Source organism: Microtus pennsylvanicus, chromosome 15 (genome assembly GCF_037038515.1).
Source record: "Microtus pennsylvanicus isolate mMicPen1 chromosome 15, mMicPen1.hap1, whole genome shotgun sequence".
NCBI lineage: Eukaryota > Metazoa > Chordata > Mammalia > Rodentia > Cricetidae > Microtus > Microtus pennsylvanicus.
This window is the reverse complement of record NC_134593.1, coordinates 58,384,717-58,401,526: the sequence shown is the minus strand read 5'-3', so window position 1 is coordinate 58,401,526 and position 16,810 is coordinate 58,384,717.

Here is a 16,810-nt window from a genome sequence, read left to right as displayed (position 1 = left end):
GAAACTGTTCGCATTGTGTATGCTGTTTCTTAAATGAGTCTGGGACTCTCAGATAAATTTCTCAACCTAGTAGACACTGCAGTAAAGCCCAGGGGCTAGACTAGATCATTCTCAAAGCTGGCTATGAGCTAGATCTTCAAACAGTATGTGTGAAAGACGTTTAATCGCATGTCCATATTGAGACCAATGTCGTTAACATCCCCAGGGAACAGAGACACGGCACCAAAATCTCTCCAGATTAATTAATCTGTGCAGGTTGAAGATGCCTTTATTAGCTACCAGTTGCCAGTATCCTACAGCACCCAGCCATTTTTACTCCCGGGCCTCCCACCTACATCAGTAGCTTTCCATTTCTCATCAGTCAAAATCATGCTATTTCAAGCGTGGAGGGAAATTCCATCCAATGGTAGGAGGATGTGGTGCCCACTTATTTCTCTGTAAAGGTGTTAGCTGAGATGAAGGCACAATTTCATATATTCTATAACATCACAAAGGAGGCACTGTATTTAGCCCACATTCCTATGCTGACATTTGGGAGGAAGGATGTACACAAGCGTTCTTAAGCGTGTGATCATGCTGAACCATGTGTTCTTTATGGTTGGGAAAACATCACTATCTTTTGTAATATGTTTAGAATCTTTCAGGACTTTCATGCCCTTGACACACAGGTAGTACACACCTTTCAGCTTTGACAACCAAATCTAGACAAAAGAACACCACAATGTCCCAGACATTGCTTTAAAAGGGAGAGGTAGAATGGCAAAAGCCGGCAAACAGTAATCCTGGAGGTTAATCCATTAGAGTCAAAACCGCTGTCAAGAGAAGTAAAATTTCCAGTCTAGCCATCCTTGACAGCTACTTCCTCCTTAGAAGCTTTTCCTTCTCATCGTGACTGTCACTGGTTTTAAGGAATGCAACTGTCTGTAACTCAAGAGAAGTGAGGTGTCAAATTAAGGGCTGTTTAAAGTTCCAACTATGGCCTAGGAAGAAGACATTAAGGTGTGTGGAATTCCCATGAGCTTCAGGCTCTGGAATCTCAAATAACCTCTTTTCTCACTCCCCTTTGCTTCTCTCTTCTTAAATGGCAGGCTTGTGCATGGTTAAGAGTAATCCAGCTTGAGTCCACTCCACGATTAATCCCTTTTATAAAGGTGATTAAACTCAATCTGCGAATAATATACCACAAAGGTGAATGGAATCTTGTGGTTAAAGTTTCTGTGACTATGGACTGTGTGAAGTCTGCCTTTTTTAGGCTGATGGAATCTGTCTTGGGACACTAACATTTTAAATGGAAAATCTAATGCAATCCTCAAAAATTATCTAGAACAGTTGCAATGTAATGCCACGTAGAAACGTGGATGTGTGGATTGCACTTTAAAAAGATAATTGGTCTAAATGCAGCTAAAACCCTAAATAGAATCATGGTTTGAGAACCCATGATTTTATTATTAATTTAAAAATTACTACCTGGTTTTCGAGGTTGAGAACTTGGACTTGGGTGCTAAACCCTCTGATGCTCAAACTGTTTGAACACAGGCAGCTGTTTGAACACAGGCAGCTGTTTGAACACAGGCAGGGGACTGATCTTCTGGAACTGACGTTGTCCCCTTGTGAAGCATGTCTCTCCTAGGGATGTTTCAGATACTGAATCCTTCCTGCTAGCTGAAGAAATTCATGTGAGCTTTATAGCAGTGTGAAAAAAATTAATGTATAACTTGGTTTTGAACATCTGAAAGCTTTTGGGGATTAAATAAATAAAAGTTACAGTTCCCAATTAACCTGGTAGAATCTCTAAGCTTTTGGAAATATTTCCAAAAGGAGAGACCAAAACAGGACTATTCCACATTATTCTTCTGTGTTAGCTATATCATTTCTTATATATGTCCACCAACTTTATTCCTTGTAAGGAATACTGGTGAACTTGATGAACTTGAGACCCAATGGGCTGCTTTACTCTTGTTTTCATTATGCTAGAGACACGGGCAGCCCAAGAGCGTTTTTAGGGAAGAGGCTGGGGAGTTCATTCATCTCTGAATTTAGGCAAATAAATCCTAATGAATATGATTTTTGGCCTTCTAAATTTAACATGTCACCATTGTACATGTTGGAAATCATTATTTTTCATGGTTAAATATTTCTCATTGTACAAGTTTGTAGACTGTCACTTTAAAAAGCAATATGTACGTGTCTCTTTATCACATGGGCTTATAGTCTCAACCTAAAGCCATACAATAACCAAGTACAGTATAGCAATCTCTAAACAAATCCGTCTCAACATGATTTTATCATTTCTCTAAAATTGTCCACATACTTAGTTGTAAGATCCTTAAACCTGATTTTATGCTAATTTCTCTTTAAGGCAATTTGGGTTTTCTACCTATATACAGGCTGCAAATTTTCAGTTAAAAGCAATAGGTCTCACATAGAAAGAAGGAACATTCACAGAAAATGGACAAATCAGGTAAAACCTGAGCAAGATCCTGGACATTCTAGAAGTAGTCTGGAGGGAATCTCAGTAACCAGATTCCCCAAGGCTGACATGTTTGGCCTTTTTCCTTCCTGTGCTTCTGCTGAGTCCCATTTTCATCCCCAGCAATGTGTAGCACTGGAATGCTACAGTTCTTTCCAGCGTTTACCAGAGTTTTCACCACCGAATTGATGGTCATTGCACAGTAATCATTCTAACTAGAAGACCAAGAACAGCTTTGAAGTCGGGGTGAGGGATCTAGGCTATAACTGTCATGTGGTGTTTAGGCTATAGTTTCCTGTGATGGGCAAGTATATCACACAATGGACTTGGACCTTAGCATAAGATCACACAGGGCGGATAGTAGGCCACCAACATTGCTTACAGTGGGGTTCATTATTATTAATGCCTGTAAAGAAAAAAAGGGTCTCTGTAAAAACGGCTGGGTGACTTTTTCCTCCTCTTTCCATTGTCTCTCTTTTTCCTTCTCTAAGAGAGAGGCAACTAAGCGGTACTTTAAGAACTTAGACTTTGGAGACAAATTCCCTGGAAATTGAATTTGATTTACTAATTACCAGTTGTTTAAAACTGTAAGAGTATCACTATTTCTGTAACTGATGTTCACCTGTAAGGCATTGTGCTGGAGAGTTTTATAGCAAGCTAGAGTCATCTCAGAGGAGGGAGACTCAACTGAGAAAATGCCTTCATAAGAACAGGCTCTGGCAAGCCTGTATGGGATTTCCTTAATTACTGATTGATGTGAGAAGACCCAACCCATTGAAGGTGCGGCAACCCCTGGAAGAGCCGTGGTCTTCGGTGACAGAGGAGAGCAGGTTGAGCAAACCAGTAAGCAGCATTCATCCATGCCTCTGCATTACCTCCCGCCTCCATGTTCCTATACAGTTTGAGTTCCCACGTTGGTCTCTTCAATGGACTATGATTCAGGATACATAAGTTAAATAAACCCTTTCCTTCCTAAGTTGCTTTTGGTCACAGCATTTCACCACAGAAACAGCAACTTTAAGACAGACATGTCCTTTTAGGTTATGGTAGGGACAAGATTAGATTACATACAGAAGACTCAGCAATGGCTACCAAGCACTGGTAAGCAGTCAGTGAAAATAAAAGATGTGGAAACAGCAGCAACAACAAGTGGACTCATAGTATATATTAGGTGCTCGTCTGGGCACTGGAGGAATCGTTGGCATGGAGGATGTTTGTATGTGCGGCCAGCACAGCCCCCACATGAGATCACAAGTTCAACCCTGCTAGACAGGGAATATTGCTCTGATGTCCAGCTTTAGTTTTTCAGGAAAGAAATGCCATTGTTCTCAACTTGTGCTGGCTTTAGGAATCTACTTTCTTAGGCTATATAATGGTTGTTAGCAAAAGAGAGGAAGGAGTCCAACAGACCCCAGAAAGCACTTGCAAACATATTCCATTGGTCAAGTAGATCTTCTTGGCCAACAGTTGCAGACCATGTGACCTAAGGGACAAAAAAAATACATTTTCCTATTTTCTGAGGCTGGAAGTATAAAATAAGACACAGGATTGTTTCTCTCAAGGTCGTTGCCAGCTTCTCTCACATCTTGTCATGGATTTCTCTCTCAGTTTGCAGCTCTGGGTCATGCTCTTCTCCCTGTAGGAACATCATTTTTTATTGGATAAGGGACCTATCCTTATCACCTTAAGATCCTATTTCTAAACACAATTACATCATGGCTCAGGGCTTTAATAAATAAATTTTGGAGACTTATTTCAGGGTATAACCATGGTTTAGAAAAGACCATTTTTCTTGGCTTAAGACTCTTGGAAATGCAGTTAGGGCTAGACCTGTGTGCCTAATTCTAAATGCTTAGGTGAACATGTACTGAGCACGATGGGACAGACCACAGAGACCCTTCTCAAACTATTTATTCTTTGGAAGTGACTTAAAGAGTAGGGCATAGTGGTGTACACCTTTAAACCCAGCATTGGGGAGGAAGAGGCAGGAGGATCTCTGTGAGTTCAAGGCCAGCCTTATCCATATAGTGAGTTCTAGGACAGCCTGAGCTACGTAGTAAAACTATGCCTTGAAAACAAAGAAACAAACAAATGAAAAGGAAAGAAAGAAAATAAGAGACATATTCTATGGAATGCAGAACTCCTAATAAATATATCCCAAGTGTTGCTTCAGTTGCCCATTGCTTAAATATGTATTTGGTTAAGATAGTGATTAAAATGACATGTATAGGGGTATTTGGTATACATTTTAATGTAACTAATTTGTAAAGTTTCAAACTTTTGCATGCATCAGCTTTTGGTACCATTAATGTTCTAATTCAAACCATAAACCAGACTTTCTTACAAAAAGTCATTCAGCTGCTTCATAATCCTCTTTTAGACTTTTCTTTGTGAACATCTTCATTTGTGTTTTTGTTTGTCCGAAGGGAGAAAAAGTCCACATGCCTTCATTATATGGGCCCAAACACCCTCTCTGCAGATCATTACCTATACTAGGAAGGTGTTTCCTCAAGAGAATACAATTTCTGTGAAGCAGTAAATAAAAAAGAAAGAAAACCCATTAATTTAAACAGAAGTGCATGCTAAAAGAAACCAACGAGTGAAAGTTAAATTCCTGTACAAGATCTTTTCTCCTTGCAAATACTTCCCCCGTGAAACCGTAATTGATAGTGTCGCCTTGGAAACCATCCGACAAGACTCGCTGAGTTACTGGAAGCTGCGCAGTTTAAACTTAAATTGTAATAATGTACTGCTTCTTCCTATTATCGCCTGCCCGTATTGCTAGTGATGAAACCTGCTTGGTTGTCTATGACAGCCGTGGCTGAGCTCAGAGATGAGACAGACAATGTTGCGAGTGGGAAACAAGCTGAGGAAAGTATTTGTCAGCAGAGAGTGCTATACTGACTTGTAAGATTTTGGTCACTGGTTTCTTGGATAATTTCTCATAGTGTGGCATCGAAATGAGACAAAGTTAGCCTCATATTCCAGTGCTGTGGAATAATCCTGTTGTTCACTGTAAAAAAGTATTATACTCATTGCTTAATGAAGAGCTGACTGGCTGGTGGCTAGGCAGGATTTGGGAGAGCAGAGACAATGCTGGGAAAAAGAAGGGCTGCGTTTGAGGAGTCTTGAGCCAGATGAAGAGGAAGTTGGTTGCGTAGACAATGAGGTAACAAACCATGAGCCACAGAGTAGAGCTCAAGATAAGAAATATGGGTAATTTACGTTGTAAGAGCTAGTTAGTAACAAGTCTAAGCTATTGACTGAACATTTGTAATTAATATAAATCTCTTTGTGGCTGTTTGGGGGCAGTTGGAGCTGACCGTCCAACAAAAAACTTCACCTTCAGCCTGGCACTGTTTCTGGGAAATTCTCTAATCTCTTGTCATGAGATTTGAAGACAATCTGAGGAAATAAAATATTCCTCCACATGAGACTCTAACACTATGATTGGCCAGTGCTTACAAATGGCTTTAAGAGAAACTTTGTTCTATTTAACAGCCTGCCCACCCTCATTGGTCTTATAATTAGAGAGTATAAAAGACATTGTCCTAGGGTCCTGGAAATGCAAACATGAAATAGGCTTTGCTCTCTCAAAGATTCACAATTCACCAAGAGAAATCAAAGCTGGCTTTCTTACCAGCTGCAGGGTAATATGAGAGACGGGGCAAACTGAGCCTCAGAAGTCCCAGGTTCTACGTCTGCCTATCAAGTACACCAACAACGGAGCAAAGGCAAAACACTGAAGTACCATTAGGATGCAGAACTGGGAAGACATGAAGAAAACATTCGACTACCATCTCTCTGGAAATCGATGCTTACTCAACTAGTAACGAAAACTTTACTTTTGCTACCTGGAGGCCAGTGCTTCTAGAAGCAAAGAGAATCAATTTTCTGGTCCTGTCTCAGGAAGAGATCTAAACCTACGGACTGGGACACCATTATAGTCAAAACCAAATTTCAGGAAGGAGGACTGTGGCCTCAGGAACCTCTCCCCATCTGTGATGGACCAGAGATGGCCCAGGCCTCACACAGACACACTGTAGGGAGTCCAAGCTGCTGTGGGGTTAGGTGGCCCTGGCCATGCCAAGCTCAGGAGACGGCATTGTGACACCCTCCTCCCTGTTTTCTGGCTGCATGTTTTCTGTCCCATCTCCCATCACTGAGCTTTTGAAGGGTGCTGCAAACTCTCCCCTTAGGACTGAACATTAACTATCACTTATTCCAAAATTTGGGCTTTTGCTCCTGATTTAATTTAGAATAGTAACTCAAAGCTATGAATGGAACTTGAGTTCTGTCTTGGGAACAGAACACTGTGTCTCTAAAATTGAAACCGACACTAAAAATTAATTAAAAGTAGTTTTTATTGGACTTTAAACAACACAGAATTAGGATCTGAACTGCATGCAGTTCCATTTTAAGAACCATAAAAATAAAGCACATGCGATCTTGAAATGGCTCTCTGCTTCTGCCTGCAGTTATGATAAAATGCACGAAAGAGCTGAGGATAGGCTGGGATGCTGATGATAACTTAGAGTCATTCAGACATATACAACTTCATGTGCTAGTCATGTGTGATTGGCACACATAGATCAAAACATTTCTTACTGTGCCAAGAGATTGTTTTGGAATATTATAAGAAAAAAAAAACCAATCAAGTATCTATGAACATCTATGATGACCCAGCTATTGTTCTTCCAAGCTCATAAAAGACTTTCCTTGTACAGTTAGTTTGCTCCTTTTATTCCTTATTCTGTTGCTTTCTGTATTATCTGAGTTCCCATCAACATTTTGAGAGAATGGCACGTAAGACAATGACTTAGACTGCCTATATCACCTACTCCAGAAATCAAAAAATGGGAATGACAGCCTTATTTTCAAAACAGTGTCCCAGAGTTAACATCAACAAACTCACACCACCTTGCTACAGATTTTGGAAACAAAGTTCTATGTAAGCAGAAGGCAGGAAGAATGACACACAGTCCTGCCTCAGGAGGGAGAGCATGTGACTTCAAAGACACCAGCAGAGCTTTTGCTTTATCTGGGATCAAGGATTCCGTGTGGATAAAAGGCAAAGGAAGTCGTTCACCTTGAACAAAAATATTTTCTTAAAATAGAGTCTTGCTATCGAAAGCTCCTTTAATTCCTTGGGTTTTGCCCTATGAAATCATTTTCCTTGAAGTTAAATCATTTCAAATCCCATAATAATAATTTGGGGCAGAGGAGGATTGCCATAGAAAACACGGAGTATGGTAGAGTTCTAAGTCTAGCATTAAGAATGTATGACCTGGTTAGGAAATCCATTCATGAAAGCGCTGTGGTTGGAACTGGTGGGGAGCCATCCTGCCAAGAGAACCGAGGGCACCCACAGGGACGGCTCTCCACAGCCCTGTGCTGTTGGAAATCTGCGACCAGTATCTACCCGGCTTACTTCACTGAAGCAGGCTTTTTATATGTGCGAGTCTCCTGTTTCTGTTTGTGTGTTTGTGTTTGGAAAGGAAATCAGAGGCTGTGGAGAAAAATATCACAGCTGTTCTGCACACCCATTTCTTAGAGGGGGAACCTTGGAATATAATAAAGAGTGGAAATATCCAGTTGTTGATCTGTGCGATTGCTCCAGACTTTCTTACTACACTGACCTTCTCTCTCTCTCTCTCTCTCCCTCTTTTTTTTTTTTTTTACCTCAGTGTCAGTAGCTCTAACAGGAATTGCAGTTTCTGTGAGAAGAAAAAAAAAAGATTGAAAAATGCACATATATCTACAAATGTAAAACTTCAGAATTTCAAAATGTGATATTTTGTCACCCTATAGATTTGATATGATTTATTTTAAAACCTTCACTATTCTCTTGGTAGTAGCTGACAGATCCATTCCTATTCCCATATGCTTTCTGCTATTTTAGAAGAAACAGTGCACAATTGCCTCAGAGAGGCACCATGTGTTTCCCAAGTGTGGATCTGAAAACTCTCCATCTGCCCATGCTGGCATCTTTCTGAATTGTATGTGACTGAAAGAAACGTAGTCAACATTTGAGACGCTTTGGCAAGATAAGAATGAGGATAAGGAGATTTGCTTCCATCCAGTTACTGAAAATCAAATCTGTTTCTGGAATTCCTTGTCCACCCTGCCATCTCGGTGGTTCCCAGGCACCTGCTAGGACCCTCATCAGCTCCCTGTGAATTCCTGTGAAACCCAGTCTTTGTGATTGGCACAAAACTCTGTTCATACTGGCTGGTAGATGCTTTTTATTTGATTAGATTTCTGTTTTAAGGTTGACTCTGAGATGGAGACAAATGATCCACAATGCAATTCACCTCAGTGATGTGTTCCATGAGGTTATAGAGATTAATTGGGGCAGCAGAGACATTACCCAGAAAGAAGAGTGTTTGGTTTGTAGTCTCAGTGGGAAGAAGCGATCAGGACACAAAGATGACACTGGCGAGGAGAGAAGGTAACCATGTCCGAGAACTCATGGCAACAAGAACAAGTTTGGAACTGCAAAGTGCCTTAAATGTTATTAGTCTTTTATGATATAATTATTCGAATTGACTTTCTAGATTGTTGCGGTCATTGTATATATTTATTTACAACTTTTTAAAATCTACATTTATTTATTTATTTGTTTATGTGTATTATGTCATGAAGGGGCTAGTGCAGTCATGAATAGGTCAGAGGCCAATGTGTGGGAGTTAGTTTCATCCTTCTACCATTGGATTCAGGCGTTTATCTCAGGCTTGGCAGCAAGTGTTTTTATCCACTAAGCCATCTTGCCATTTTGCTGACTCCATTGTGCATATTCTTAAGAGAGTTAACACTCACTTATGAGAAAGCAATCACTAAATTATGGGCTAGACACAATGCTATGAATCCCCCTGCCTATCATTTATTATCTTAATGAAACTTTACTTGAATTAATCCTCTAAGTAAACTTTCTTTTCTTCAAAGTTCTTTTGAAAGTAGATAATTACAATGAACTGATATAGTTTCAAGTAGGTTACATTAACCACTAATCAAATAGCACTAACAGTTTCATACGAGATTCTAGAAAAAATTTTCATACATTTTGGCTCATGAATGAAATAACCTATCTCTATTCAAAAACAGGAATACATTTTTAGAAAAATTATTTTTATTGAGCTCTACATTTTTCTGTGCTCTTTCCCTGCCTCCCCCCCTCCCCTTCAGCCCTCTCCCAAGGTCCCCATGCTCCCAATTTACTCAGGAGATTTTGTCTTTTTCTACTTCCCATATAGATTAGATCCATGTATGTCTCTCTTAGGGTACTTATTGTTGTCTAGGTTTTTTGTGATTGTGATTTGTGGGCTGGTTTTTTTTTTTTCTTTATAAAAACAGGGATACTTTTTTTTTTTATCATAGCACCAATTAGAAGCCAAACTCCCAAGGAACAAGAACCATCCCTGCTTCTCTAGAGCCTCATCACTGTATCCAAGTGACTTGCTTTTTTTATTAGGCATGCAAACAGTAACTTTTATTAGTACCGAATTTAAGCCACAGAGCTATCTCCTGCTATCTAAAGTGGTTCCTTTAATGGAAATATTTTTGTCTAAACTAGAACTGAGTTAAAGCACTGGCCTTTGGACTAAGAAAGTTTTGAAAAACATGGCTTTCTGGCCCTTTTGGAGAACTGGTGTTTCTTAGACCCCTGTTTTAGGAAGAGACTGATTATTCTTAAGCAGGGATATGAGAAAAGAGTGCCCTTACAAACCCAAAGATGTTTTGGAAGGGAGGCTACGGAGTGGTAAAAATACCAGCAAGAAAGCAATGCTGTCGACAACAATGTTTTTCTTTCTTGCCAAAAGGACATGTTTACTTTTTAAAAGTTTTTTTTAATGTTGTATTTAAAAAATAAATTTGAAACTCAAATTATTGCCCAACAATATTGAGTGTACTTGACACTCTGGCCGTTTTGGAGAAAACTCTGTTCAATGTTGCGTGATCCAAGTTCGTGTAAGGAAAAATCCTTGACAGCCTTCTACTTTGTCATGCCCGGGCCGAGGGCAGATGACTCACCGTATGAATTTGAGTGAAATCACTTAACCTTTTTCTCTTATTCAACCCATCTGGGAGGCTGAGTACAAGCGCTTGACTGTGGAACAGATGGTGTGCCAAAGCTAAATTTTCCCAGATTAAAAAAAAGGAAAAATGTGTTATAAGCTCTGAAAGAACCAAATATGGAAAAAGACCAAGGATTAAAAGGAAAAGAGCTATAAATTGGATCAGACCTTTTCCCCTGTTTTTAAAAAAAAATGTAATGCTTAAAAAATAAGTTGTGTGAGATGATTTGGAGACAAAGTTACCAGAATGTTTCATGAGCTCCATATGTGCCAAGGTGGCCATGAAGGAAGGCATCAATGGCAAGGAGATGTTGCATGCTGGCTCATTTGCCAACATGCCTCACAAAACATGGTTATACGGAGGTGTTTTTTGATTATTTATTTGATAACTCTAAAATTAAGTCCTCATAAAAACTATTTCTTACAAATTTCTATGGAACTATCTAAATTGCAGTTTAATAAAATGTAACACTAGCTGGCAAATTTTTAAAAATTCCCAACATGTTCTAGGATGATTATAATTTCTAACCTGTCCTTGAAAACATATGTATTCATTGCTTTAAGGAAAGAGACATTATTGCCCTTGCTAAGTTGGTATGATTTTAATCTTAGTGTGCATATAAAAATGTTCTAAGTTCAAATGTATTTATATCTCTCATATTTTATGGAAAGAGAAATGTCCCATGGTTATAGATAAAACAAGCCTTGAGATGAACAAAGTTGAACATCCTAGGAGAAGCCTGCATCCTTTTATTTCCTGACTGGTTTTGATAAACTTAGAGGGCATTAACTTAGCATTTTAAAGATGTAGTTTATGGATGAGGCTAGAATTGAAACCTGAGAAACTCGCATAATAGACTTCCAGATGCCATACATAAAAATCCATATGGGACTTTGGTCTAGGGATGGATTCCAGCGGCCTCACTCTGACCGATACTAACTTCCTTTGGTTGATTTTCAAAATCATACCATGTATCAAAATAAAAGTATGTGCATTTTCCTCAAGTAATCACTGTATTATTGAACTTGGGTCATACTCCTGATTCTAGGAAGTCCAGATGAGGCTTCACTACATGAATAAGAAGCAACAAAAAGCAAGAAGCAAACACTGCTCTTCTCAAGGAGAGTTTCTTGTGTCTATTACTCTAACTTCCTTTTGGGAAAACAATAAACAAAAACTGGCTGGAGTTATGGCTTTTCCTGCCAGTAGCAATGAACACCCTAGATAGTGATGAATTTCCAGGTTAGCAGAGTCCTTCTTCAATATGGTAAATACATTCTTAGGGACTGCACCTTGGTCACTGTGCTAATGCTCTCAAGAGACACTATGACCAAGGGATCTCTTACAAAACAAAGCTTTTGACAGGGGGTTTGCTCACAGCTTCCGAGGGTAAGTCATGATCATTATAGCAGAGAACATTGCGGCAAGCAAGGCCCTGGGACAGTAACTGGGAACTACATCCTAACGAGAAGGCAGAGAAAGCAAGCCTGGGTCTAGCATGTGTTTTTGGAATCCCCAAACCCACACCCAGTGACACACTTCCTCCAACAAGGCCACACCTCCTAATCCTTGTAATCCATTCAAAGAGTTCCACTCCCTGGTGACAAACGGTTCAAATATATGATCTTATGGGGGCCATTCTTATTCAAACCACCACAGAATGTTTATGTAAATAAGTCTGATAGAAACGATTTAAATGTCCTGAGACTTCCAAACTAGTGTTTTGTGTATACACACCCATAAATACTCATGTATTATGTGTTCAGATCACATTTTCACTGCTCACTAAATTTCACTAAAAACAAAGGCTAAATTATTGCTATGCCAAATTAAGCTGCCTAAAGTAAATTTTTGATTAGGAGACATGGAGCGTATCTATTAATTTCAAAGACACCCTTATCAGACAGGCCTGAACACAGAACTCCGATGCATTTTACTCATTCCCTGGCCTGTGTGTGAGAATTTCTCTGAGTAGGGCTTCAGGTAAAGAATCAAATTAGAATCTTTCAGCAGGATTCTGAAGGCAAATCCAGAATGCTCAGGACCCTCTTGCTCACTATGGTGTGTCAAATCTGCATAGATCCATGGCTGTGAGGTATGGCCACAGAGACATTGATTCTCTTAGATGGTGCATTTGAGCATTTCCTTCACGACTGTCAGAATACTGTGCCTTCTTATGGTCCTTCGATTTTCATCCTAAAACAAATTCCTTGGTAATTCACGCTGAATGTTCTCCTTCTTTTTTTTTTCTTGAACTAAGCCTAGGGATGGCATGATACATGGCTTCCATGTGGGTTGGGAGCCATTTCCAACCTCATCACCATATGGTCCCTGACCGACAGTAGGTCAGTAGTCAGCCTTGCTTAAGAACAGTGCATGACCACACACACACATATTCATAGACCATAATGCAATATGAATAAAATAACCACCATATAAACACAACCAACATTTTACTCTGTTCAAAAATCTAGTAAAAGCATTCTTTTTGTAGTGATAATGATTAACAAAAAACTACTAGAATCTTATAGAATTGGCTTATTTCCTTTCTATTCTGTACAAAAGAGCTGAAACCAAAAATGGGTATAGTGTGCACGTATACTTCAAGCTTCACCTATTTCACAGTCTCAGGAAATGTTTTGTGTCTTAGTGATTTTAAGTCTCCAAATAGGTGATAAATTGGGAAGGAAAATGAGACATTTCTGTTTGAATGAGAATTTTCTAGCTTATTGTCAAAGCTCAAATATGGTACAGTGTCACTTGAAACACATTTTAGAATAGACAGCTAAATGTAACAATGGCTGGTGGTAAAATTAGATAAGAAAATGTGAACTTTTTGTAGCTATCAGGATAATTTTAGGGAGTATGAAAAAGGATAAAGAAAATAATAATTTTTAAAATTTATCTTCCATTTTCTTAACATTGTGATAGTAGGTTTTACATCATTATCTCATTTGATCTTTCAACCCATCTTCGGGTATATTCTTTACTTAATTTTCTGGATTTATTTTGGTCAGCACATTAAGCAATGGACTTCATTATGACATTTCTTATGCCTAGGTTGCTGCACTGTGCTGTTTGTTCATACCACCACTACCACATGCTCCCTGCTCTCCTCTGGCTGTCCCCTTCCTACCAAGATAACACCCTCCTCTGCTCATTCAGCAAATGGGTCCCATTGCCATCTTTTTCCATGTCTCCTCGGATGTGTTCCTTTCTCCTCACTGTGTCCTTTTTCCTTTCATAACCTACACACAGAGAGAAATACATACATACATGCATACACACATACATTGGTGTAGGAGGTCCTTTTGTATTTGTGTTGCTTTAATTGGTTAAACTCAGTTGGTAGAGCATGAGACTATTAATCTCAGGGTCGTGGGTTCGATCCCCACGTTGGGCGCCAGATGAAGGCGAAAGCGTAAGTCAAAAACAATCCCACACCAGTTTAGAATTATGATTAATAGAATGGTTATTTATTTAAAGGGGAAAAATCTTACAGATCACCGTCCCAGACAACAGCCCTCTGCACAACCAGGAAGGGAGTCTAATCAAAAAGGCCAACTGCCTTGGCCTTTTGATAGGGCAGTACTTAGACAGGAAGGAAGACAGAACTGAATGCTGGGAGGAGGAAGGCAGACCGTGGAGCCAGCTACCAGGTCAGACACGCTGAATCTTTCCCAGTAAGTCACGACCTCATGGTGAACACAGATTATTAGAAATGGGTTAAATTAAAATGTAAGAGTTAGCCAATAAAAGGCTAGAAATAATGGCCCAGGCAATGTTTTAATTAATACAATTTCTGTGTGATTATTTTGGGTGTAAGCTAGCTGGGTGGGACAAACAAAAAGACCTGCTCCACACAATACATACCTAATATTAAATCTGAGTTCTCCCAAGTATGTTTTGTTTTGCTCATCCTATGATTTCTAATTCCATCAGTAAAAAAACTGATGATTTTACTATTCAGTTTTTTAATGACTGCACAAAGGTTCCTTGCGTATCTGTGCCACATTTTCTTTGTCTATTCATCTGTGGATGGGCATCAAGGCTGGTTCCATTTCCTGCTATTGTAAGCAATGAAGCAACAACAGGAATGGGCAAGGATCTCTGTGGCAAGCTGACTCAGATTCTTTCGGGTGTAAATCCAAGATACTAGAATGGGGCCATGTGGTAATTCTATTGTTGTGCTTTTTGAGAAGCCTCAGAACTGATTTCCATAGTGGCTGGATGAGTTTACATTCCTCCCAGAAGGAAATAAGAGCCCCTCTCTCCCCACATACTTGTCTGCATCTGTAATCACTTCTCTTGGTTACATCATCCTGATGAGGTGACAGAGAATCTTAAAGCAGTTTTAATTTGCATTTCCTGATGGCTAAGGAAGTTAAACATGGAAGTATTTACTGGCCATATTGTTTCTTCTTTGGAGAAGTATGTATTCAATTCATTGGCCCATTTATTGATTGATGTGGGATTTTTGATGTTTTACTTTTGCAGTTCTTTATATATTTTAGATATTAGTTCCCCATCTGATGTATAATTGAAAAAGATTTTCCCCCTATCCTGTAGGTGGTCTCTTCCTGGTGATTAATACCTTGGCTGTACAGAAGCTTTTGAATTTTACATAATGCCATCTGTCAACAGGTAGATAATTTAATTAATTAATTAATTTGGTTTTTCAAGACAGGGGTTTTCTGTGTAGTCCTGGCTGTCCTGGGATTCACTCTGTGAACCAGGCTGGCCTCAAAATCAGAGATATATAAGTCTCTGCCTCCTACATGTTGGGATTAAAGACACACATCACCACAGCCTAGTAATAGGTAGATATTTTTAAAATGAGGAAACTGGAGCACAAAAAGTTTAAATTAATGTATAAAAACCCAAGTCTTTGAAAATGGGATGCAAAGTCCATGATTTTTCTACTGTCTTGTGTCTTCCACCAGTAAAAGAGTGGAAACCAAAGCCAAAGCTGTATACTCACTAATAGTTTTAAAGTTCTTAAGGACAATTTTCTGTTTCTTAAATCTCTAAAGGCTCCCATAGCCTTCCTTTATATCTTAAGACTTCTTCTCAAAGAGAGCTGCAATTCTAAGGGATGGTGCTTAGAGCTAAGAAATGTTTCTATAACCTTTTACAATTAGAAGGATTTGTCTGTGTTTCCAACCAACCTAACTGCAGGGCTTGATGCAATGTTAGAAATAACTGACATGTTCATCAGATGGCTTTTCAGAAAAAAGAAGAAATAAGACATTGAGAGAGGTACAGTAAACTAAAGACTAAAGCTTAAAACTTCCAACTTTCATGCACTAGTCTAGTTTAAATTTCCATAGTAGGAAAATTCATTTCGTTAGACTGCATTTTCCAGTGGTATCTGATTAAGTACTTTTGGTTTTCATTTTAAATAACACCATGCATAGAGTGTGACCACCTCTATGCCATATCCTCTAATTCAAGCATGAAGAATTCTTTAGAACTTTCCCACCCCGCCAGGGTTCTTTATCATCCTATCAGTGAGAATCGGGCCACAAGGAAGACAGTAAACTACAACCAACCTTCTTTCTGCTCTTCCCTGAACATGGCTACAAGGGTTTCAAGTCTGTTACAAATATACAGGGTTTTGTGGTTGTTAGGAGCTTAAATTTCCCTGACTCTGTGCTCACTTTTATAAAGGTAGAGGACAAAGGTCTGATCTACTGTCCCTTCATCATTAAAGCATCATGCTTATTTGTGGCATAAGAACTGGGTTCACTTTAGAGGAGTGTTGATATGGAGCTCCAAAAATACCACTGACAATCCATCTGTTTTCACTACATATCTATGAGAATAGCTTTTCAGAGTACTGACAGTCCCAGAGCCAGCAAGGACGCAGGAAAATGTATTCCTCATAAATTATTGCTCACAGTATAAAATGGAACAGCCATCCCAGAAGTTTGGCTGTGTCCAAGAAAAATCAAATATGCATTTAAAACCTGTGACCCAGCGATCACACTTCTGGATTTTTATGCCATGTATAAAAATTGATGTTCAACCAAAAGCTTGTAGATAATGTTCATAATGGTTTAGTCAGAGACCCAAACTGAAATAGTTTATTCCCAAACGCTCTTCATGAGAGAAGGATGAGCGAGCACACCTTCGTAATCCTTACCATAAAATGCTATTCGATTGTAAAGGAGAGCAAACTGCTCATACACACGAGCGGACCTCGGGTTTTTGAAATAGAAGAGCAAATCCAAATCAAAATGTTTTCCATCATATTTTTCTTGA